This window comes from Nothobranchius furzeri, chromosome 3 (genome assembly GCF_043380555.1).
Source record: "Nothobranchius furzeri strain GRZ-AD chromosome 3, NfurGRZ-RIMD1, whole genome shotgun sequence".
Taxonomy (NCBI): Eukaryota; Metazoa; Chordata; class Actinopteri; order Cyprinodontiformes; family Nothobranchiidae; genus Nothobranchius; species Nothobranchius furzeri.
Genome location: NC_091743.1, coordinates 38,398,860 through 38,422,923, shown reverse-complemented (window position 1 = coordinate 38,422,923; position 24,064 = coordinate 38,398,860).

The window sequence follows — 24,064 nt, the reverse complement described above, 5'->3', positions numbered from 1 at the left end:
CCACAAATGTGTAACTGGACTACTTCTTTAAAGTGACACCAGATCCGGTGACCTTTGGGACATGGTTTGACCCCCTTAGGAAAGTGCTATCATCATGAAACGTTCAGATCACTTACAACTCAATAGATTCTACCTTCCTGTAACGTTTCAGCCTGATTGGACCTTGTTTTCACACAAATGAACCCAGAATGATGTGAAATTGTGCTTCGTGCAACATAATTCTGGGTGCCATTTAAAAACCATAAGTGCTAATGACTTCATTCCTTTTTGTGGTTGTAGGGGCTATTCATTGGAGTTTACTAAAACAAACCTGATCTCTCTAGGACATTCAGAAGCCAAGTTATAAGCCCACAAATGTGTAACTGGACTACTTCTTTAGACACCAGATCCGGTGACCTTTGGGACATGGTTTGACCCCCTTAGGGAAGTGCTATCATCATGAAACGTTCAGATCACTTACAACTTAATAGATTCTACCTTCCTGTAATGTTTCAGCCTGATTGGACCTTGTTTTCACACAAATGGAACCAGAATGATGTGAAATTGTGCTTCGTGCAACATAATTCTGGGTGCCATTTACAAACCATAAGTGCTAATGACTCCATTCCTTTTTGTGGTTGTAGGGGCTGTTGATTGGAGTACACTAAAACAAACCTGACCTCTCTAGGACATTCAGAAGCCAAGTTATAAGCCCACAAATGTGTAACTGGACTACTTCTTTCAAGTGACACCAGATCCGGTGACCTTTGGGACATGGTTTGACCCCCTTAGGAAAGTGCTATCATCATGAAACGTTCAGATCACTTACAACTCAATAGATTCTACCTTCTTGTAACGTTTCAGCCTGATTGGACCTTGTTTTCACACAAATGGACCCAGAATGATGTGAAATTGTGCTTCGTGCAACATAATTCTGGGTGCCATTTACAAACCATAAGTGCTAATGACTCCATTCCTTTTTGAGGTTGTAGGGGCTGTTGATTGGAGTACACTAAACCAAACCTGACCTCTCTAGGACATTCAGAAGCCAAGTTATAAGCCCACAAATGTGTAACTGGACTACTTCTTTAAAGTGACACCAGATCCGGTGACCTTTGGGACATGGTTTGACCCCCTTAGGAAAGTGCTATCATCATGAAACGTTCAGATCACTTACAACTCAATAGATTCTACCTTCCTGTAACGTTTCAGCCTGATTGGACCTTGTTTTCACACAAATGAACCCAGAATGATGTGAAATTGTGCTTCGTGCAACATAATTCTGGGTGCCATTTAAAAACCATAAGGGCTAATGACTCCATTCCTTTTTGTGGTTGCAGGGGCTGTTGATTGGAGTACACTAAAACAAACCTGACATCTCTAGGACATTCAGAAGCCAAGTTATAAGCCCACAAATGTGTAACTGGACTACTTCTTTAAAGTGACACCAGATCCGGTGACATTTGGGACATGGTTTGACCCCCTTAGGAAAGTGCTATCATCATGAAACGTTCAGATCACATACAACTCAATAGATTCTACCTTCCTGTAACGTTTCAGCCTGATTGGACCTTGTTTTCACACAAATGGACCCAGAATGATGTGAAATTGTGCTTCGTGCAACATAATTCTGGGTGCCATTTAAAAACCATAAGTGCTAATGACTCCATTCCTTTTTGTGGTTGTAGGGGCTGTTAATTGGAGTATACTAAAACAAACCTGATCTCACTAGGACATTCAGAAGCCAAGTTATAAGCCCACAAATGTGTAACTGGACTACTTCTTTAGACACCAGATCCGGTGACCTTTGGGACATGGTTTAACCCCCTTAGGGAAGTGCTATCATCATGAAACGTTCAGATCACTTACAACTTAATAGATTCTACCTTCCTGTAATGTTTCAGCCTGATTGGACCTTGTTTTCACACAAATGGACCCAGAATGATGTGAAATTGTGCTTCGTGCAACATAATTCTGGGTGCCATTTACAAACCATAAGTGCTAATGACTCCATTCCTTTTTGTGGTTGTAGGGGCTGTTGATTGGAGTACATTAAAACAAACCTGACCTCTCTAGGACATTCAGAAGCCAAGTTATAAGCCCACAAATGTGTAACTGGACTACTTCTTTAAAGTGACACCAGATCCGGTGACCTTTGGGACATGGTTTGACCCCCTTAGGAAAGTGCTATCATCATGAAACGTTCAGATCACTTACAACTCAATAGATTCTACCTTCCTGTAACGTTTCAGCCTGATTGGACCTTGTTTTCACACAAATGAACCCAGAATGATGTGAAATTGTGCTTCGTGCAACATAATTCTGGGTGCCATTTAAAAACCATAAGTGCTAATGACTTCCTTCCTTTTTGTGGTTGTAGGGGCTATTCATTGGAGTTTACTAAAACAAACCTGATCTCTCTAGGACATTCAGAAGCCAAGTTATAAGCCCATAAATGTGTAACTGGACTACTTCTTTAGACACCAGATCCGGTGACCTTTGGGACATGGTTTGACCCCCTTAGGGAAGTGCTATCATCATGAAACGTTCAGATCACTTACAACTTAATAGATTCTACCTTCCTGTAATGTTTCAGCCTGATTGGACCTTGTTTTCACACAAATGGACCCAGAATGATGTGAAATTGTGCTTCGTGCAACATAATTCTGGGTGCCATTTACAAACCATAAGTGCTAATGACTCCATTCCTTTTTGTGGTTGTAGGGGCTGTTGATTGGAGTACACTAAAACAAACCTGACCTCTCTAGGACATTCAGAAGCCAAGTTATAAGCCCACAAATGTGTAACTGGACTACTTCTTTCAAGTGACACCAGATCCGGTGACCTTTGGGACATGGTTTGACCCCCTTAGGAAAGTGCTATCATCATGAAACGTTCAGATCACTTACAACTCAATAGATTCTACCTTCTTGTAACGTTTCAGCCTGATTGGACCTTGTTTTCACACAAATGGACCCAGAATGATGTGAAATTGTGCTTCGTGCAACATAATTCTGGGTGCCATTTACAAACCATAAGTGCTAATGACTCCATTCCTTTTTGAGGTTGTAGGGGCTGTTGATTGGAGTACACTAAACCAAACCTGACCTCTCTAGGACATTCAGAAGCCAAGTTATAAGCCCACAAATGTGTAACTGGACTACTTCTTTAAAGTGACACCAGATCCGGTGACCTTTGGGACATGGTTTGACCCCCTTAGGAAAGTGCTATCATCATGAAACGTTCAGATCACTTACAACTCAATAGATTCTACCTTCCTGTAACGTTTCAGCCTGATTGGACCTTGTTTTCACACAAATGAACCCAGAATGATGTGAAATTGTGCTTCGTGCAACATAATTCTGGGTGCCATTTAAAAACCATAAGGGCTAATGACTCCATTCCTTTTTGTGGTTGCAGGGGCTGTTGATTGGAGTACACTAAAACAAACCTGACATCTCTAGGACATTCAGAAGCCAAGTTATAAGCCCACAAATGTGTAACTGGACTACTTCTTTAAAGTGACACCAGATCCGGTGACATTTGGGACATGGTTTGACCCCCTTAGGAAAGTGCTATCATCATGAAACGTTCAGATCACATACAACTCAATAGATTCTACCTTCCTGTAACGTTTCAGCCTGATTGGACCTTGTTTTCACACAAATGGACCCAGAATGATGTGAAATTGTGCTTCGTGCAACATAATTCTGGGTGCCATTTAAAAACCATAAGTGCTAATGACTCCATTCCTTTTTGTGGTTGTAGGGGCTGTTGATTGGAGTAAACTAAAACAAACCAGATCTCTCTAGGACATTCAGAAGCCAAGTTATAAGCCCACAAATGTGTAACTGGACTACTTCTTTAGACACCAGATCCGGTGACCTTTGGGACATGGTTTAACCCCCTTAGGGAAGTGCTATCATCATGAAACGTTCAGATCACTTACAACTTAATAGATTCTACCTTCCTGTAATGTTTCAGCCTGATTGGACCTTGTTTTCACACAAATGGACCCAGAATGATGTGAAATTGTGCTTCGTGCAACATAATTCTGGGTGCCATTTACAAACCATAAGTGCTAATGACTCCATTCCTTTTTGTGGTTGTAGGGGCTGTTGATTGGAGTACATTAAAACAAACCTGACCTCTCTAGGACATTCAGAAGCCAAGTTATAAGCCCACAAATGTGTAACTGGACTACTTCTTTAAAGTGACACCAGATCCGGTGACCTTTGGGACATGGTTTGACCCCCTTAGGAAAGTGCTATCATCATGAAACGTTCAGATCACTTACAACTCAATAGATTCTACCTTCCTGTAACGTTTCAGCCTGATTGGACCTTGTTTTCACACAAATGAACCCAGAATGATGTGAAATTGTGCTTCGTGCAACATAATTCTGGGTGCCATTTAAAAACCATAAGTGCTAATGACTTCATTCCTTTTTGTGGTTGTAGGGGCTATTCATTGGAGTTTACTAAAACAAACCTGATCTCTCTAGGACATTCAGAAGCCAAGTTATAAGCCCACAAATGTGTAACTGGACTACTTCTTTAGACACCAGATCCGGTGACCTTTGGGACATGGTTTGACCCCCTTAGGGAAGTGCTATCATCATGAAACGTTCAGATCACTTACAACTTAATAGATTCTACCTTCCTGTAATGTTTCAGCCTGATTGGACCTTGTTTTCACACAAATGGACGCAGAATGATGTGAAATTGTGCTTCGTGCAACATAATTCTGGGTGCCATTTACAAACCATAAGTGCTAATGACTCCATTCCTTTTTGTGGTTGTAGGGGCTGTTGATTGGAGTACACTAAAACAAACCTGACCTCTCTAGGACATTCAGAAGCCAAGTTATAAGCCCACAAATGTGTAACTGGACTACTTCTTTCAAGTGACACCAGATCCGGTGACCTTTGGGACATGGTTTGACCCCCTTCGGAAAGTGCTATCATCATGAAACGTTCAGATCACTTACAACTCAATAGATTCTACCTTCTTGTAACGTTTCAGCCTGATTGGACCTTGTTTTCACACAAATGGACCCAGAATGATGTGAAATTGTGCTTCGTGCAACATAATTCTGGGTGCCATTTACAAATCATAAGTGCTAATGACTCCATTCCTTTTTGTGGTTGTAGGGGCTGTTGATTGGAGTACACTAACACAAACCTGACCTCTCTAGGACATTCAGAAGCCAAGTTATAAGCCCACAAATGTGTAACTGGACTACTTCTTTAAAGTGACACCAGATCCGGTGACCTTTGGGACATGGTTTGACCCCCTTAGGAAAGTGCTATCATCATGAAACGTTCAGATCACTTACAACTCAATAGATTCTACCTTCCTGTAACGTTTCAGCCTGATTGGATCTTGTTTTCACACAAATGAACCCAGAATGATGTGAAATTGTGCTTCGTGCAACATAATTCTGGGTGCCATTTAAAAACCATAAGTGCTAATGACTCCATTCCTTTTTGTGGTTGTAGGGGCTATTCATTGGAGTTTACTAAAACAAACCTGATCTCTCTAGGACATTCAGAAGCCAAGTTATAAGCCCACAAATGTGTAACTGGACTACTTCTTTAGACACCAGATCCGGTGACCTTTGGGACATGGTTTGACCCCCTTAGGGAAGTGCTATCATCATGAAACGTTCAGATCACTTACAACTTAATAGATTCTACCTTCCTGTAATGTTTCAGCCTGATTGGACCTTGTTTTCACACAAATGGACCCAGAATGATGTGAAATTGTGCTTCGTGCAACATAATTCTGGGTGCCATTTACAAACCATAAGTGCTAATGACTCCATTCCTTTTTGTGGTTGTAGGGGCTGTTGATTGGAGTACACTAAAACAAACCTGACCTCTCTAGGACATTCAGAAGCCAAGTTATAAGCCCACAAATGTGTAAATGGACTACTTCTTTAAAGTGACACCAGATCCGGTGACCTTTGGGACATGGTTTGACCCCCTTAGGAAAGTGCAATCATCATGAAACGTTCAGATCACTTACAACTCAATAGATTCTACCTTCCTGTAACATTTCAGCCTGATTGGACCTTGTTTTCACACAAATGAACCCAGAATGATGTGAAATTGTGCTTCGTGCAACATAATTCTGGGTGCCATTTAAAAACCATAAGTGCTAATGACTCCATTCCTTTTTGTGGTTGTAGGGGCTGTTGATTGGAGTATACTAAAACAAACCAGATCTCTCTAGGACATTCAGAAGCCAAGTTATAAGCCCACAAATGTGTAACTGGACTACTTCTTTAGACACCAGATCCGGTGACCTTTGGGACATGGTTTGACCCCCTTAGGGAAGTGCTATCATCATGAAACGTTCAGATCACTTACAACTTAATAGATTCTACCTTCCTGTAATGTTTCAGCCTGATTGGACCTTGTTTTCACACAATTGGACCCAGAATGATGTGAAATTGTGCTTCGTGCAACATAATTCTGGGTGCCATTTACAAACCATAAGTGCTAATGACTCCATTCCTTTTTGTGGTTGTAGGGGCTGTTGATTGGAGTACATTAAAACAAACCTGACCTCTCTAGGACATTCAGAAGCCAAGTTATAAGCCCACAAATGTGTAACTGGACTACTTCTTTAAAGTGACACCAGATCCGGTGACCTTTGGGACATGGTTTGACCCCCTTAGGAAAGTGCTATCATCATGAAACGTTCAGATCACTTACAACTCAATAGATTCTACCTTCCTGTAACGTTTCAGCCTGATTGGACCTTGTTTTCACACAAATGAACCCAGAATGATGTGAAATTGTGCTTCGTGCAACATAATTCTGGGTGCCATTTAAAAACCATAAGTGCTAATGACTTCCTTCCTTTTTGTGGTTGTAGGGGCTATTCATTGGAGTTTACTAAAACAAACCTGATCTCTCTAGGACATTCAGAAGCCAAGTTATAAGCCCATAAATGTGTAACTGGACTACTTCTTTAGACACCAGATCCGGTGACCTTTGGGACATGGTTTGACCCCCTTAGGGAAGTGCTATCATCATGAAACGTTCAGATCACTTACAACTTAATAGATTCTACCTTCCTGTAATGTTTCAGCCTGATTGGACCTTGTTTTCACACAAATGGACCCAGAATGATGTGAAATTGTGCTTCGTGCAACATAATTCTGGGTGCCATTTACAAACCATAAGTGCTAATGACTCCATTCCTTTTTGTGGTTGTAGGGGCTGTTGATTGGAGTACACTAAAACAAACCTGACCTCTCTAGGACATTCAGAAGCCAAGTTATAAGCCCACAAATGTGTAACTGGACTACTTCTTTCAAGTGACACCAGATCCGGTGACCTTTGGGACATGGTTTGACCCCCTTAGGAAAGTGCTATCATCATGAAACGTTCAGATCACTTACAACTCAATAGATTCTACCTTCTTGTAACGTTTCAGCCTGATTGGACCTTGTTTTCACACAAATGGACCCAGAATGATGTGAAATTGTGCTTCGTGCAACATAATTCTGGGTGCCATTTACAAACCATAAGTGCTAATGACTCCATTCCTTTTTGAGGTTGTAGGGGCTGTTGATTGGAGTACACTAAACCAAACCTGACCTCTCTAGGACATTCAGAAGCCAAGTTATAAGCCCACAAATGTGTAACTGGACTACTTCTTTAAAGTGACACCAGATCCGGTGACCTTTGGGACATGGTTTGACCCCCTTAGGAAAGTGCTATCATCATGAAACGTTCAGATCACTTACAACTCAATAGATTCTACCTTCCTGTAACGTTTCAGCCTGATTGGACCTTGTTTTCACACAAATGAACCCAGAATGATGTGAAATTGTGCTTCGTGCAACATAATTCTGGGTGCCATTTAAAAACCATAAGGGCTAATGACTCCATTCCTTTTTGTGGTTGCAGGGGCTGTTGATTGGAGTACACTAAAACAAACCTGACATCTCTAGGACATTCAGAAGCCAAGTTATAAGCCCACAAATGTGTAACTGGACTACTTCTTTAAAGTGACACCAGATCCGGTGACCTTTGGGACATGGTTTGACCCCCTTAGGAAAGTGCTATCATCATGAAACGTTCAGATCACTTACAACTCAATAGATTCTACCTTCCTGTAACGTTTCAGCCTGATTGGATCTTGTTTTCACACAAATGAACCCAGAATGATGTGAAATTGTGCTTCGTGCAACATAATTCTGGGTGCCATTTAAAAACCATAAGTGCTAATGACTCCATTCCTTTTTGTGGTTGTAGGGGCTATTCATTGGAGTTTACTAAAACAAACCTGATCTCTCTAGGACATTCAGAAGCCAAGTTATAAGCCCACAAATGTGTAACTGGACTACTTCTTTAGACACCAGATCCGGTGACCTTTGGGACATGGTTTGACCCCCGTAGGGAAGTGCTATCATCATGAAACGTTCAGATCACTTACAACTTAATAGATTCTACCTTCCTGTAATGTTTCAGCCTGATTGGACCTTGTTTTCACACAAATGGACCCAGAATGATGTGAAATTGTGCTTCGTGCAACATAATTCTGGGTGCCATTTACAAACCATAAGTGCTAATGACTCCATTCCTTTTTGTGGTTGTAGGGGCTGTTGATTGGAGTACACTAAAACAAACCTGACCTCTCTAGGACATTCAGAAGCCAAGTTATAAGCCCACAAATGTGTAAATGGACTACTTCTTTAAAGTGACACCAGATCCGGTGACCTTTGGGACATGGTTTGACCCCCTTAGGAAAGTGCAATCATCATGAAACGTTCAGATCACTTACAACTCAATAGATTCTACCTTCCTGTAACATTTCAGCCTGATTGGACCTTGTTTTCACACAAATGAACCCAGAATGATGTGAAATTGTGCTTCGTGCAACATAATTCTGGGTGCCATTTAAAAACCATAAGTGCTAATGACTCCATTCCTTTTTGTGGTTGTAGGGGCTGTTGATTGGAGTATACTAAAACAAACCAGATCTCTCTAGGACATTCAGAAGCCAAGTTATAAGCCCACAAATGTGTAACTGGACTACTTCTTTAGACACCAGATCCGGTGACCTTTGGGACATGGTTTGACCCCCTTAGGGAAGTGCTATCATCATGAAACGTTCAGATCACTTACAACTTAATAGATTCTACCTTCCTGTAATGTTTCAGCCTGATTGGACCTTGTTTTCACACAATTGGACCCAGAATGATGTGAAATTGTGCTTCGTGCAACATAATTCTGGGTGCCATTTACAAACCATAAGTGCTAATGACTCCATTCCTTTTTGTGGTTGTAGGGGCTGTTGATTGGAGTACACTAAAACAAACCTGACCTCTCTAGGACATTCAGAAGCCAAGTTATAAGCCCACAAATGTGTAACTGGACTACTTCTTTCAAGTGACACCAGATCCGGTGACATTTGGGACATGGTTTGACCCCCTTAGGAAAGTGCTATCATCATGAAACGTTCAGATCACTTACAACTCAATAGATTCTACCTTCTTGTAACGTTTCAGCCTGATTGGACCTTGTTTTCACACAAATGGACCCAGAATGATGTGAAATTGTCCTTCGTGCAACATAATTCTGGGTGCCATTTACAAACCATAAGTGCTAATGACTCCATTCCTTTTTGTGGTTGTAGGGGCTGTTGATTGGACTACACTAAAACAAACCTGACCTCTCTAGGACATTCAGAAGCCAAGTTATAAGCCCACAAATGTGTAACTGGACTACTTCTTTAAAGTGACACCAGATCCGGTGACCTTTGGGACATGGTTTGACCCCCTTAGGAAAGTGCTATCATCATGAAACGTTCAGATCACTTACAACTCAATAGATTCTAACTTCCTGTAACGTTTCAGCCTGATTGGACCTTGTTTTCACACAAATGAACCCAGAATGATGTGAAATTGTGCTTTGTGCAACATAATTCTGGGTGCCATTTAAAAACCATAAGTGCTAATGACTCCATTCCTTTTTGTGGTTGTAGGGGCTGTTGATTGGAGTACACTAAAACAAACCTGACATCTCTAGGACATTCAGAAGCCAAGTTATAAGCCCACAAATGTGTAACTGGACTACTTCTTTAAAGTGACAGCATTCCTTTTTGTGGTTGTAGGGGCTGTTGATTGGAGTACACTAAAACAAACCTGATCTCTCTAGGACATTCAGAAGCCAAGTTATAAGCCCACAAGTGTGTAACTGGACTACTTCTTTAAATTGACACCAGATCCGGTGACCTTTGGGACATGGTTTGACCCCCTTAGGAAAGTGCTATCATCATGAAACGTTCAGATCACTTACAACTCAATAGATTCTACCTTCCTGTAACGTTTCAGCCTGACTGGACCTTGTTTTCACACAAATGAACCCAGAATGATGTGAAATTGTGCTTCGTGCAACATAATTCTGGGTGCCATTTAAAAACCATAAGTGCTAATGACTCCATTCCTTTTTGTGGTTGTAGGGGCTGTTGATTGGAGTACACTAAAACAAACCTGATCACTCTAGGACATTCAGAAGCCAAGTTATAAGCCCACAAATGTGTAACTGGACAACTTCTTTAAATTGACACCAGATCCGGTGACCTTTGGGACATGGTTTGACCCCCTTAGGAAAGTGCTATCATCATGAAACGTTCATATCACTTACAACTCATAGATTCTACCTCCCTGTAACGTTTCAGCCTGATTGGACCTTGTTTTCATACAAATGAACCCAGAATGATGTGAAATTGTGCTTCGTGCAACATAATTCTGGGTGCCATTTACAAACCATAAGTGCTAATGACTCCATTCCTTTTTGTGGTGGTAGGGGCTTTTGATTGGAGTACACTAAAACAAACCTAACCTCTCTAGGACATTCAGAAGCCAAGTTATAAGCCCACAAAGGTGTAACTGGACTACTTCTTTAAAGTGACACCAGGCCCGGTGACCTTTGGGACATGGTTTGACCCCCTATAGGAATGTGCGATCATCTTAAACGTTCAGATTACTTACAACTCAATAGATTCTACTTTCCTGTATTGTTTCAGCCTGATTGGACCTTGTTTTTACACAAATTAACCCAGAATGATGTGAAATTGTGCTTCGTGCAACATAATTCTCGGTGCCATTTAAAAACCATAAGTGCTAATGTCTCCATTCCTTTTTGTGGTTGTAGGGGCTGTTGATTGGAGTACACTATAACAAACCTGATCTCTCTAGGACATTCAGAAGCCAAGGTTTAAGCCCACAAATGTGTAACTGGACTACTTCTTTAAATTGACACCAGATCCGGTGACCTTTGGGACATGGTTTGACCCCCTTAGGAAAGTGCTATCATCATGAAACGTTCAGATCGCTTACAACGCATTAGATTCTACCTTCCTGTAACGTTTCAGCCTGATTGGACCTTGTTTTCACACAAATGAACCCAGAATGATGTGAAATTGTGCTTCGTGCAACATAATTCTGGGTGCCATTTAAAAACCATAAGTGCTAATGACTCCATTCCTTTTTGTGGTTGTAGGGGCTGTTAATTGGAGTATACTAAAACAAACCTGATCTCACTAGGACATTCAGAAGCCAAGTTATAAGCCCACAAATGTGTAACTGGACTACTTCTTTAGACACCAGATCCGGTGACCTTTGGGACATGGTTTAACCCCCTTAGGGAAGTGCTATCATCATGAAACGTTCAGATCACTTACAACTTAATAGATTCTACCTTCCTGTAATGTTTCAGCCTGATTGGACCTTGTTTTCACACAAATGGACCCAGAATGATGTGAAATTGTGCTTCGTGCAACATAATTCTGGGTGCCATTTACAAACCATAAGTGCTAATGACTCCATTCCTTTTTGTGGTTGTAGGGGCTGTTGATTGGAGTACATTAAAACAAACCTGACCTCTCTAGGACATTCAGAAGCCAAGTTATAAGCCCACAAATGTGTAACTGGACTACTTCTTTAAAGTGACACCAGATCCGGTGACCTTTGGGACATGGTTTGACCCCCTTAGGAAAGTGATATCATCATGAAACGTTCAGATCACTTACAACTCAATAGATTCTACCTTCCTGTAACGTTTCAGCCTGATTGGACCTTGTTTTCATACAAATGAACCCAGAATGATGTGAAATTGTGCTTCGTGCAACATAATTCTGGGTGCCATTTAAAAACCATAAGTGCTAATGACTTCATTCCTTTTTGTGGTTGTAGGGGCTATTCATTGGAGTTTACTAAAACAAACCTGATCTCTCTAGGACATTCAGAAGCCAAGTTATAAGCCCACAAATGTGTAACTGGACTACTTCTTTAGACACCAGATCCGGTGACCTTTGGGACATGGTTTGACCCCCTTAGGGAAGTGCTATCATCATGAAACGTTCAGATCACTTACAACTTAATAGATTCTACCTTCCTGTAATGTTTCAGCCTGATTGGACCTTGTTTTCACACAAATGGAACCAGAATGATGTGAAATTGTGCTTCGTGCAACATAACTCTGGGTGCCATTTACAAACCATAAGTGCTAATGACTCCATTCCTTTTTGTGGTTGTAGGGGCTGTTGATTGGAGTACACTAAAACAAACCTGACCTCTCTAGGACATTCAGAAGCCAAGTTATAAGCCCACAAATGTGTAACTGGACTACTTCTTTCAAGTGACACCAGATCCGGTGACCTTTGGGACATGGTTTGACCCCCTTAGGAAAGTGCTATCATCATGAAACGTTCAGATCACTTACAACTCAATAGATTCTACCTTCTTGTAACGTTTCAGCCTGATTGGACCTTGTTTTCACACAAATGGACCCAGAATGATGTGAAATTGTGCTCCGTGCAACATAATTCTGGGTGCCATTTACAAACCATAAGTGCTAATGACTCCATTCCTTTTTGAGGTTGTAGGGGCTGTTGATTGGAGTACACTAAACCAAACCTGACCTCTCTAGGACATTCAGAAGCCAAGTTATAAGCCCACAAATGTGTAACTGGACTACTTCTTTAAAGTGACACCAGATCCGGTGACCTTTGGGACATGGTTTGACCCCCTTAGGAAAGTGCTATCATCATGAAACGTTCAGATCACTTACAACTCAATAGATTCTACCTTCCTGTAACGTTTCAGCCTGATTGGACCTTGTTTTCACACAAATGAACCCAGAATGATGTGAAATTGTGCTTCGTGCAACATAATTCTGGGTGCCATTTAAAAACCATAAGGGCTAATGACTCCATTCCTTTTTGTGGTTGCAGGGGCTGTTGATTGGAGTACACTAAAACAAACCTGACATCTCTAGGACATTCAGAAGCCAAGTTATAAGCCCACAAATGTGTAACTGGACTACTTCTTTAAAGTGACACCAGATCCGGTGACATTTGGGACATGGTTTGACCCCCTTAGGAAAGTGCTATCATCATGAAACGTTCAGATCACATACAACTCAATAGATTCTACCTTCCTGTAACGTTTCAGCCTGATTGGACCTTGTTTTCACACAAATGGACCCAGAATGATGTGAAATTGTGCTTCGTGCAACATAATTCTGGGTGCCATTTAAAAACCATAAGTGCTAATGACTCCATTCCTTTTTGTGGTTGTAGGGGCTGTTAATTGGAGTATACTAAAACAAACCTGATCTCACTAGGACATTCAGAAGCCAAGTTATAAGCCCACAAATGTGTAACTGGACTACTTCTTTAGACACCAGATCCGGTGACCTTTGGGACATGGTTTAACCCCCTTAGGGAAGTGCTATCATCATGAAACGTTCAGATCACTTACAACTTAATAGATTCTACCTTCCTGTAATGTTTCAGCCTGATTGGACCTTGTTTTCACACAAATGGACCCAGAATGATGTGAAATTGTGCTTCGTGCAACATAATTCTGGGTGCCATTTACAAACCATAAGTGCTAATGACTCCATTCCTTTTTGTGGTTGTAGGGGCTGTTGATTGGAGTACATTAAAACAAACCTGACCTCTCTAGGACATTCAGAAGCCAAGTTATAAGCCCACAAATGTGTAACTGGACTACTTCTTTAAAGTGACACCAGATCCGGTGACCTTTGGGACATGGTTTGACCCCCTTAGGAAAGTGCTATCATCATGAAACGTTCAGATCACTTACAACTCAATAGATTCTACCTTCCTGTAACGTTTCAGCCTGATTGGACCTTGTTTTCACACAAATGAACCCAGAATGATGTGAAATTGTGCTTCGTGCAACATAATTCTGGGTGCCATTTAAAAACCATAAGTGCTAATGACTTCCTTCCTTTTTGTGGTTGTAGGGGCTATTCATTGGAGTTTACTAAAACAAACCTGATCTCTCTAGGACATTCAGAAGCCAAGTTATAAGCCCATAAATGTGTAACTGGACTACTTCTTTAGACACCAGATCCGGTGACCTTTGGGACATGGTTTGACCCCCTTAGGGAAGTGCTATCATCATGAAACGTTCAGATCACTTACAACTTAATAGATTCTACCTTCCTGTAATGTTTCAGCCTGATTGGACCTTGTTTTCACACAAATGGACCCAGAATGATGTGAAATTGTGCTTCGTGCAACATAATTCTGGGTGCCATTTACAAACCATAAGTGCTAATGACTCCATTCCTTTTTGTGGTTGTAGGGGCTGTTGATTGGAGTACACTAAAACAAACCTGACCTCTCTAGGACATTCAGAAGCCAAGTTATAAGCCCACAAATGTGTAACTGGACTACTTCTTTCAAGTGACACCAGATCCGGTGACCTTTGGGACATGGTTTGACCCCCTTAGGAAAGTGCTATCATCATGAAACGTTCAGATCACTTACAACTCAATAGATTCTACCTTCTTGTAACGTTTCAGCCTGATTGGACCTTGTTTTCACACAAATGGACCCAGAATGATGTGAAATTGTGCTTCGTGCAACATAATTCTGGGTGCCATTTACAAACCATAAGTGCTAATGACTCCATTCCTTTTTGAGGTTGTAGGGGCTGTTGATTGGAGTACACTAAACCAAACCTGACCTCTCTAGGACATTCAGAAGCCAAGTTATAAGCCCACAAATGTGTAACTGGACTACTTCTTTAAAGTGACACCAGATCCGGTGACCTTTGGGACATGGTTTGACCCCCTTAGGAAAGTGCTATCATCATGAAACGTTCAGATCACTTACAACTCAATAGATTCTACCTTCCTGTAACGTTTCAGCCTGATTGGACCTTGTTTTCACACAAATGAACCCAGAATGATGTGAAATTGTGCTTCGTGCAACATAATTCTGGGTGCCATTTAAAAACCATAAGGGCTAATGACTCCATTCCTTTTTGTGGTTGCAGGGGCTGTTGATTGGAGTACACTAAAACAAACCTGACATCTCTAGGACATTCAGAAGCCAAGTTATAAGCCCACAAATGTGTAACTGGACTACTTCTTTAAAGTGACACCAGATCCGGTGACATTTGGGACATGGTTTGACCCCCTTAGGAAAGTGCTATCATCATGAAACGTTCAGATCACATACAACTCAATAGATTCTACCTTCCTGTAACGTTTCAGCCTGATTGGACCTTGTTTTCACACAAATGGACCCAGAATGATGTGAAATTGTGCTTCGTGCAACATAATTCTGGGTGCCATTTAAAAACCATAAGTGCTAATGACTCCATTCCTTTTTGTGGTTGTAGGGGCTGTTGATTGGAGTAAACTAAAACAAACCAGATCTCTCTAGGACATTCAGAAGCCAAGTTATAAGCCCACAAATGTGTAACTGGACTACTTCTTTAGACACCAGATCCGGTGACCTTTGGGACATGGTTTAACCCCCTTAGGGAAGTGCTATCATCATGAAACGTTCAGATCACTTACAACTTAATAGATTCTACCTTCCTGTAATGTTTCAGCCTGATTGGACCTTGTTTTCACACAAATGGACCCAGAATGATGTGAAATTGTGCTTCGTGCAACATAATTCTGGGTGCCATTTACAAACCATAAGTGCTAATGACTCCATTCCTTTTTGTGGTTGTAGGGGCTGTTGATTGGAGTACATTAAAACAAACCTGACCTCTCTAGGACATTCAGAAGCCAAGTTATAAGCCCACAAATGTGTAACTGGACTACTTCTTTAAAGTGACACCAGATCCGGTGACCTTTGGGACATGGTTTGACCCCCTTAGGAAAGTGCTATCATCATGAAACGTTCAGATCACTTACAACTCAATAGATTCTACCTTCCTGTAACGTTTCAGCCTGATTGGACCTTGTTTTCACACAAATGAACCCAGAATGATGTGAAATTGTGCTTCGTGCAACATAATTCTGGGTGCCATTTAAAAACCATAAGTGCTAATGACTTCATTCCTTTTTGTGGTTGTAGGGGCTATTCATTGGAGTTTACTAAAACAAACCTGATCTCTCTAGGACATTCAGAAGCCAAGTTATAAGCCCACAAATGTGTAACTGGACTACTTCTTTAGACACCAGATCCGGTGACCTTTGGGACATGGTTTGACCCCCTTAGGGAAGTGCTATCATCATGAAACGTTCAGATCACTTACAACTTAATAGATTCTACCTTCCTGTAATGTTTCAGCCTAATTAGACCTTGTTTTCACACAAATGGACGCAGAATGATGTGAAATTGTGCTTCGTGCAACATAATTCTGGGTGCCATTTACAAACCATAAGTGCTAATGACTCCATTCCTTTTTGTGGTTGTAGGGGCTGTTGATTGGAGTACACTAAAACAAACCTGACCTCTCTAGGACATTCAGAAGCCAAGTTATAAGCCCACAAATGTGTAACTGGACTACTTCTTTCAAGTGACACCAGATCCGGTGACCTTTGGGACATGGTTTGACCCCCTTCGGAAAGTGCTATCATCATGAAACGTTCAGATCACTTACAACTCAATAGATTCTACCTTCTTGTATTGTTTCAGCCTGATTGGACCTTGTTTTCACACAAATGGACCCAGAATGATGTGAAATTGTGCTTCGTGCAACATAATTCTGGGTGCCATTTACAAATCATAAGTGCTAATGACTCCATTCCTTTTTGTGGTTGTAGGGGCTGTTGATTGGAGTACACTAACACAAACCTGACCTCTCTAGGACATTCAGAAGCCAAGTTATAAGCCCACAAATGTGTAACTGGACTACTTCTTTAAAGTGACACCAGATCCGGTGACCTTTGGGACATGGTTTGACCCCCTTAGGAAAGTGCTATCATCATGAAACGTTCAGATCACTTACAACTCAATAGATTCTACCTTCCTGTAACGTTTCAGCCTGATTGGATCTTGTTTTCACACAAATGAACCCAGAATGATGTGAAATTGTGCTTCGTGCAACATAATTCTGGGTGCCATTTAAAAACCATAAGTGCTAATGACTCCATTCCTTTTTGTGGTTGTAGGGGCTATTCATTGGAGTTTACTAAAACAAACCTGATCTCTCTAGGACATTCAGAAGCCAAGTTATAAGCCCACAAATGTGTAACTGGACTACTTCTTTAGACACCAGATCCGGTGACCTTTGGGACATGGTTTGACCCCCTTAGGGAAGTGCTATCATCATGAAACGTTCAGATCACTTACAACTTAATAGATTCTACCTTCCTGTAATGTTTCAGCCTGATTGGACCTTGTTTTCACACAAATGGACCCAGAATGATGTGAAATTGTGCTTCGTGCAACATAATTCTGGGTGCCATTTACAAACCATAAGTGCTAATGACTCCATTCCTTTTTGTGGTTGTAGGGGCTGTTGATTGGAGTACACTAAAACAAACCTGACCTCTCTAGGACATTCAGAAGCCAAGTTATAAGCCCACAAATGTGTAAATGGACTACTTCTTTAAAGTGACACCAGATCCGGTGACCTTTGGGACATGGTTTGACCCCCTTAGGAAAGTGCAATCATCATGAAACGTTCAGATCACTTACAACTCAATAGATTCTACCTTCCTGTAACATTTCAGCCTGATTGGACCTTGTTTTCACACAAATGAACCCAGAATGATGTGAAATTGTGCTTCGTGCAACATAATTCTGGGTGCCATTTAAAAACCATAAGTGCTAATGACTCCATTCCTTTTTGTGGTTGTAGGGGCTGTTGATTGGAGTATACTAAAACAAACCAGATCTCTCTAGGACATTCAGAAGCCAAGTTATAAGCCCAGAAATGTGTAACTGGACTACTTCTTTAGACACCAGATCCGGTGACCTTTGGGACATGGTTTGACCCCCTTAGGGAAGTGCTATCATCATGAAACGTTCAGATCACTTACAACTTAATAGATTCTACCTTCCTGTAATGTTTCAGCCTGATTGGACCTTGTTTTCACACAATTGGACCCAGAATGATGTGAAATTGTGCTTCGTGCAACATAATTCTGGGTGCCATTTACAAACCATAAGTGCTAATGACTCCATTCCTTTTTGTGGTTGTAGGGGCTGTTGATTGGAGTACACTAAAACAAACCTGACCTCTCTAGGACATTCAGAAGCCAAGTTATAAGCCCACAAATGTGTAACTGGACTACTTCTTTCAAGTGACACCAGATCCGGTGACCTTTGGGACATGGTTTGACCCCCTTAGGAAAGTGCTATCATCATGAAACGTTCAGATCACTTACAACTCAATAGATTCTACCTTCTTGTAACGTTTCAGCCTGATTGGACCTTGTTTTCACACAAATGGACCCAGAATGATGTGAAATTGTGCTTCGTGCAACATAATTCTGGGTGCCATTTACAAACCATAAGTGCTAATGACTCCATTCCTTTTTGTGGTTGTAGGGGCTGTTGATTGGACTACACTAAAACAAACCTGACCTCTCTAGGACATTCAGAAGCCAAGTTATAAGCCCACAAATGTGTAACTGGACTACTTCTTTAAAGTGACACCAGATCCGGTGACCTTTGGGACATGGTTTGACCCCCTTAGGAAAGTGCTATCATCATGAAACGTTCAGATCACTTACAACTCAATAGATTCTAACTTCCTGTAACGTTTCAGCCTGATTGGACCTTGTTTTCACACAAATGAACCCAGAATGATGTGAAATTGTGCTTTGTGCAACATAATTCTGGGTGCCATTTAAAAACCATAAGTGCTAATGACTCCATTCCTTTTTGTGGTTGTAGGGGCTGTTGATTGGAGTACACTAAAACAAACCTGACATCTCTAGGACATTCAGAAGCCAAGTTATAAGCCCACAAATGTGTAACTGGACTACTTCTTTAAAGTGACACCAGATCCGGTGACATTTGGGACATGGTTTGACCCCCTTAGGAAAGTGCTATCATCATGAAACGTTCAGATCACATTCAACTCAATAGATTCTACCTTCCTGTAACGTTTCAGCCTGATTGGACCTTGTTTTCACACAAATGGACCCAGAATGATGTGAAATTGTGCTTCGTGCAACATAATTCTGGGTGCCATTTAAAAACCATAAGTGCTAATGACTCCATTCCTTTTTGTGGTTGTAGGGCCTGTTGATTGGAGTATACTAAAACAAACCAGATCTCTCTAGGACATTCAGAAGCCAAGTTATAAGCACACAAATGTGTAACTGGACTACTTCTTTAGACACCAGATCCGGTGACCTTTGGGACATGGTTTGACCCCCTTAGGAAAGTGCTATCATCATGAAACGTTCAGATCACTTACAACTCAATAGATTCTACCTTCCTGTAACGTTTCAGCCTGATTGGACCTTGTTTTCACACAAATGAACCAAGAATGATGTGAAATTGTGCTTCGTGCAACATAATTCTGGGTGCCATTTAAAAACCATAAGTGCTAATGACTCCATTCCTTTTTGTGGTTGTAGGGGCTATTCATTGGAGTTTACTAAAACAAACCTGATCTCTCTAGGACATTCAGAAGCCAAGTTATAAGCCCACAAATGTGTAACTGGACTACTTCTTTAGACACCAGATCCGGTGACCTTTGGGACATGGTTTGACCCCCTTAGGGAAGTGCTATCATCATGAAACGTTCAGATCACTTACAACTTAATAGATTCTACCTTCCTGTAATGTTTCAGCCTGATTGGACCTTGTTTTCACACAAATGGACCCAGAATGATGTGAAATTGTGCTTCGTGCAACATAATTCTGGGTGCCATTTACAAACCATAAGTGCTAATGACTCCATTCCTTTTTGTGGTTGTAGGGGCTGTTGATTGGAGTACATTAAAACAAACCTGATCTCTCTAGGACATTCAGAAGCCAAGTTATAAGCCCACAAATGTGTAACTGGACTACTTCTTTAAATTGACACCAGTTCCGGTGACCTTTGGGACATGGTTTGACCCCCTTAGGAAAGTGCTATCATCATGAAACGTTCAGATCACTTACAACTCAATAGATTCTACCTTCCTGTAACGTTTCAGCCTGATTGGACCTTGTTTTCACACAAATGAACCCAGAATGATTTGAAATTGTGCTTCGTGCAACATAATTCTGGGTGCCATTTAAAAACCATAAGTGCTAATGACTCCATTCCTTTTTGTGGTTGTAGGGGCTGTTGATTGGAATATACTAAAACAAACCTGATCTCTCTAGGACATTCAGAAGCCAAGTTATAAGCCCACAAATGTGTAACTGGACTACTTCTTTAGACACCAGATCCGGTGACCTTTGGGACATGGTTTGACCCCCTTAGGGAAGTGCTATCATCATGAAACGTTCAGATCACTTACAACTTAATAGATTCTACCTTCCTGTAATGTTTCAGCCTGATTGGACCTTGTTTTCACACAAATGGACCCAGAATGATGTGAAATTGTGCTTCGTGCAACATAATTCTGGGTGCCATTTACAAACCATAAGTGCTAATGACTCCATTCCTTTTTGTGGTTGTAGGGGCTGTTGATTGGAGTACACTAAAATAAACCTGACCTCTCTAGGACATTCAGAAGCCAAGTTATAAGCCCACAAATGTGTAACTGGACTACTTCTTTAAATTGACACCAGATCCGGTGACCTTTGGGACATGGTTTGACCCCCTTAGGAAAGTGCTTTCATCATGAAATGTTCAGATCACTTACAACTCAATAGATTCTACCTTCTTATAACGTTTCAGCCTGATTGGACCTTGTTTTCACACAAATGGACCCAGAATGATGTGAAATTGTGCTTCGTGCAACATAATTCTGGGTGCCATTTACAAACCATAAGTGCTAATGACTCCATTCCTTTTTGTGGTTGTAGGGGCTGTTGATTGGAGTACACTAAAACAAACAAAGCTCGGAGGAGCGTCTTGCCACATGTCACCTCTGGTTCTGACTGAGCGCCTCCAGGAGAGAGGCCCAAGCAAGACGCGCCCCGAGGAACGTATTGCAACGTGTCAACACTGGGTCTGATTGAGGGCCTTCTGGAGAGAGGCCCAAGCAAGATGCGCCCCGAGGAGCGTCTTGCCACATGTCAACACTGGGTCTGACTGAGCGCCTCCAGGCGAGAGGCCCAAGCATGAAGCGCCACGAGGAGCGTCTTGCCACATGTCAACACTGGGTCTGACTGAGCACCTCCAGGAGAGAGGCCCAAGCAAGACGCGCCCCGAGGAGCGTCTTGCCACATGTCAGCACTGGGTCTGACTGAGCGCCTCCAGGAGAGAGTCCCCAGCAAGACGCGCCCAGAGGAGCGTCTTGCCTTATGTCAGCACTCGTTCTGACTGAGCGCCTCCAGGAGAGAGGCCCAAGCAAGACGCGCCCCGAGGAGCGTCTTGCCACATGTCAACAATGGGTCTGACTGAGGGCCTCCAGGAGAGAAGCCCAATCAAGACGCGCCCCGAGGAGCGTCTTGCCACATGTCAACACTGGGTCTGACTGAGCGCCTACAGGAGAGAGGCCCAAGCAAGACGCGCCCGGAGGAGCGTCTTGCCACATGTCAACACTGGGTCTGACAGAGGGCCTCCAGGAGAGAGGCCCAAGCAAGACGCGCCCCGAGGAGCGTCTTGCCACATGTCACCTCAGGTTCTTACTGAGTGCCTCCAGGAGAGAGGCCCAAGCAAGACGCCCCCCGAGGAGTGTCTTGCCACATGTCACCACTTGGTCTGACTGAGCGCCTCCAGGAGAGAGGCCCAAGCAAGACGCGCCCCGAGGAGCGTCAGGCCACATGTCACTACTCAGTCTGACTGAGCGCCTCCAGGAGAGAGGCCCAAGCAAGACGCGCCCTGAGGAGCGTCTTGCCACATGTCAACACTGGGTCTGATTGAGGGCCTTCTGGAGAGATGCCCAAGCAAGACGCGCCCCGAGGAGCGATTTGCCACATGTCAACAATGGGTCTGACTGAGGGCCTCCAGGAGAGAAGCCCAAGCAAGACGCGCCCCGAGGAGCGTCTTGCCACATGTCAACAATGGGTCTTACTGAGGGCCTCCAGGAGAGAAGCCTAAGCAGGACGCGCCCCGAGGAGCTTCTTGCCACATGTCAGCACTCGGTCTGACTGAGCGCCTCCAGGAGAGAGGCCCAAGCAAGACGCTCCCCGAGGAGCGTCAGGCCACATGTCACCTCTGGTTCTGACTGAGCGGCTCCAGGAGAGAGGCCCAAGCAAGACGTGCCCCGAGGAGCGTCTTGCCACATGTCAACACTGGGTCTGACTGAGCGCCTCCAGGAGAGAGGCCCAAGCAAGACGCGCCCGGAGGAGCGTCTTGCCACATGTCAACACTGGGTCTGACAGAGGGCCTCCAGGAGAGAGGCCCAAGCAAGACGCGCCCCGAGGAGCGTCTTGCCACATGTCACCTCAGGTTCTGACTGAGTGCCTCCAGGAGAGAGACCCAAGCAAGACACGCCCCGAGGAGCGTCTTGCCACGTGTCAACACTGGGTCTGATTGAGGGCCTCCAGGAGAGAGGCCCCAGCAAGACGCGCCCCGAGGAGCGTCTTGCCACATGTCAGCACTGGGTCTGACTGAGCGCCTCCAGGAGAGAGGCCCCAGCAAGACGCGCCCCGAGGAGCGTCTTGCCTTATGTCAGCACTCGGTCTGACTGAGCGCCTCCAGGTGAGAGGCCCAAGCAAGATGCGCCCGGAGGAGCGTCTTGCCACATGTCAACACTGGGTCTGACAGAGGGCCTCCAGGAGAGAGGCCCAAGCAAGACGCGCCCCGAGGAGTGTCTTGCCACATGTCACCACTGGGTCTGACTGAGCGCCTCCAGGAGAGAGGCCCAAGCAAGACGCGCCCCGAGGAGTGTCAGGCCACATGTCACTACTCAGTCTGACTGAGCGCCTCCAGGAGAGAGGCCCAAGCAAGACGCGCCCCGAGGAGCGTCTTGCCACATGTCAACACTGGGTCTGATTGAGGGCCTTCTGGAGAGATGCCCAAGCAAGACGCGCCCCGAGGAGCGTCTTGCCACATGTCAACAATGGGTCTGACTGAGGGCCTCCAGGAGAGAAGCCCAAGCAAGACGCGCCCCGAGGAGCGTCTTGCCACATGTCAACAATGGGTCTTACTGAGGGCCTCCAGGAGAGAAGCCCAAGCAAGACGCGCCCCGAGGAGCTTCTTGCCACATGTCAGCACTCGGTCTGACTGAGCGCCTCCAGGAGAGAGGCCCAAGCAAGACGGGCCCCGAGGAGCGTCTTGCCACGTGTCACCACTGGGTCTGACTGAGCGCCTCCAGGAGAGAGGCCCAAGCAAGACGAGCCCCGAGGAGCGTCTTGCAACATGTCAACACTGGGTCTGACTGAGTGCCTCCATGAGAGAAGCCCAAGCAAGTAGCGCCCCGAGGAGCATCTTGCCACAAGTCACTACTCGGTCTGACTGAGCGCCTCCAGGAGAGAGTCCCCAGCAAGACGCGCCCCGATGAGCGTCTTGCCTTATGTCAGCACTCGGTCTGACTGAGCGCCTCCAGGAGAGTTGCCCAAGCAAGACGCGCCCCGAGGAGCGTCTTGCCACATGTCAACAATGGGTCTGACTGAGGGCCTCCAGGAGAGAAGCCCAATCAAGACGCGCCCCGAGGAGCGTCTTGCCACATGTCAACACTGGGTCTGACTGAGCGACTCCAGGAGAGAGGCCCAAGCAAGACGCGCCCGGAGGAGCGTCTTGCCACATGTCAACACTGGGTCTGACGGAGGGCCTCCAG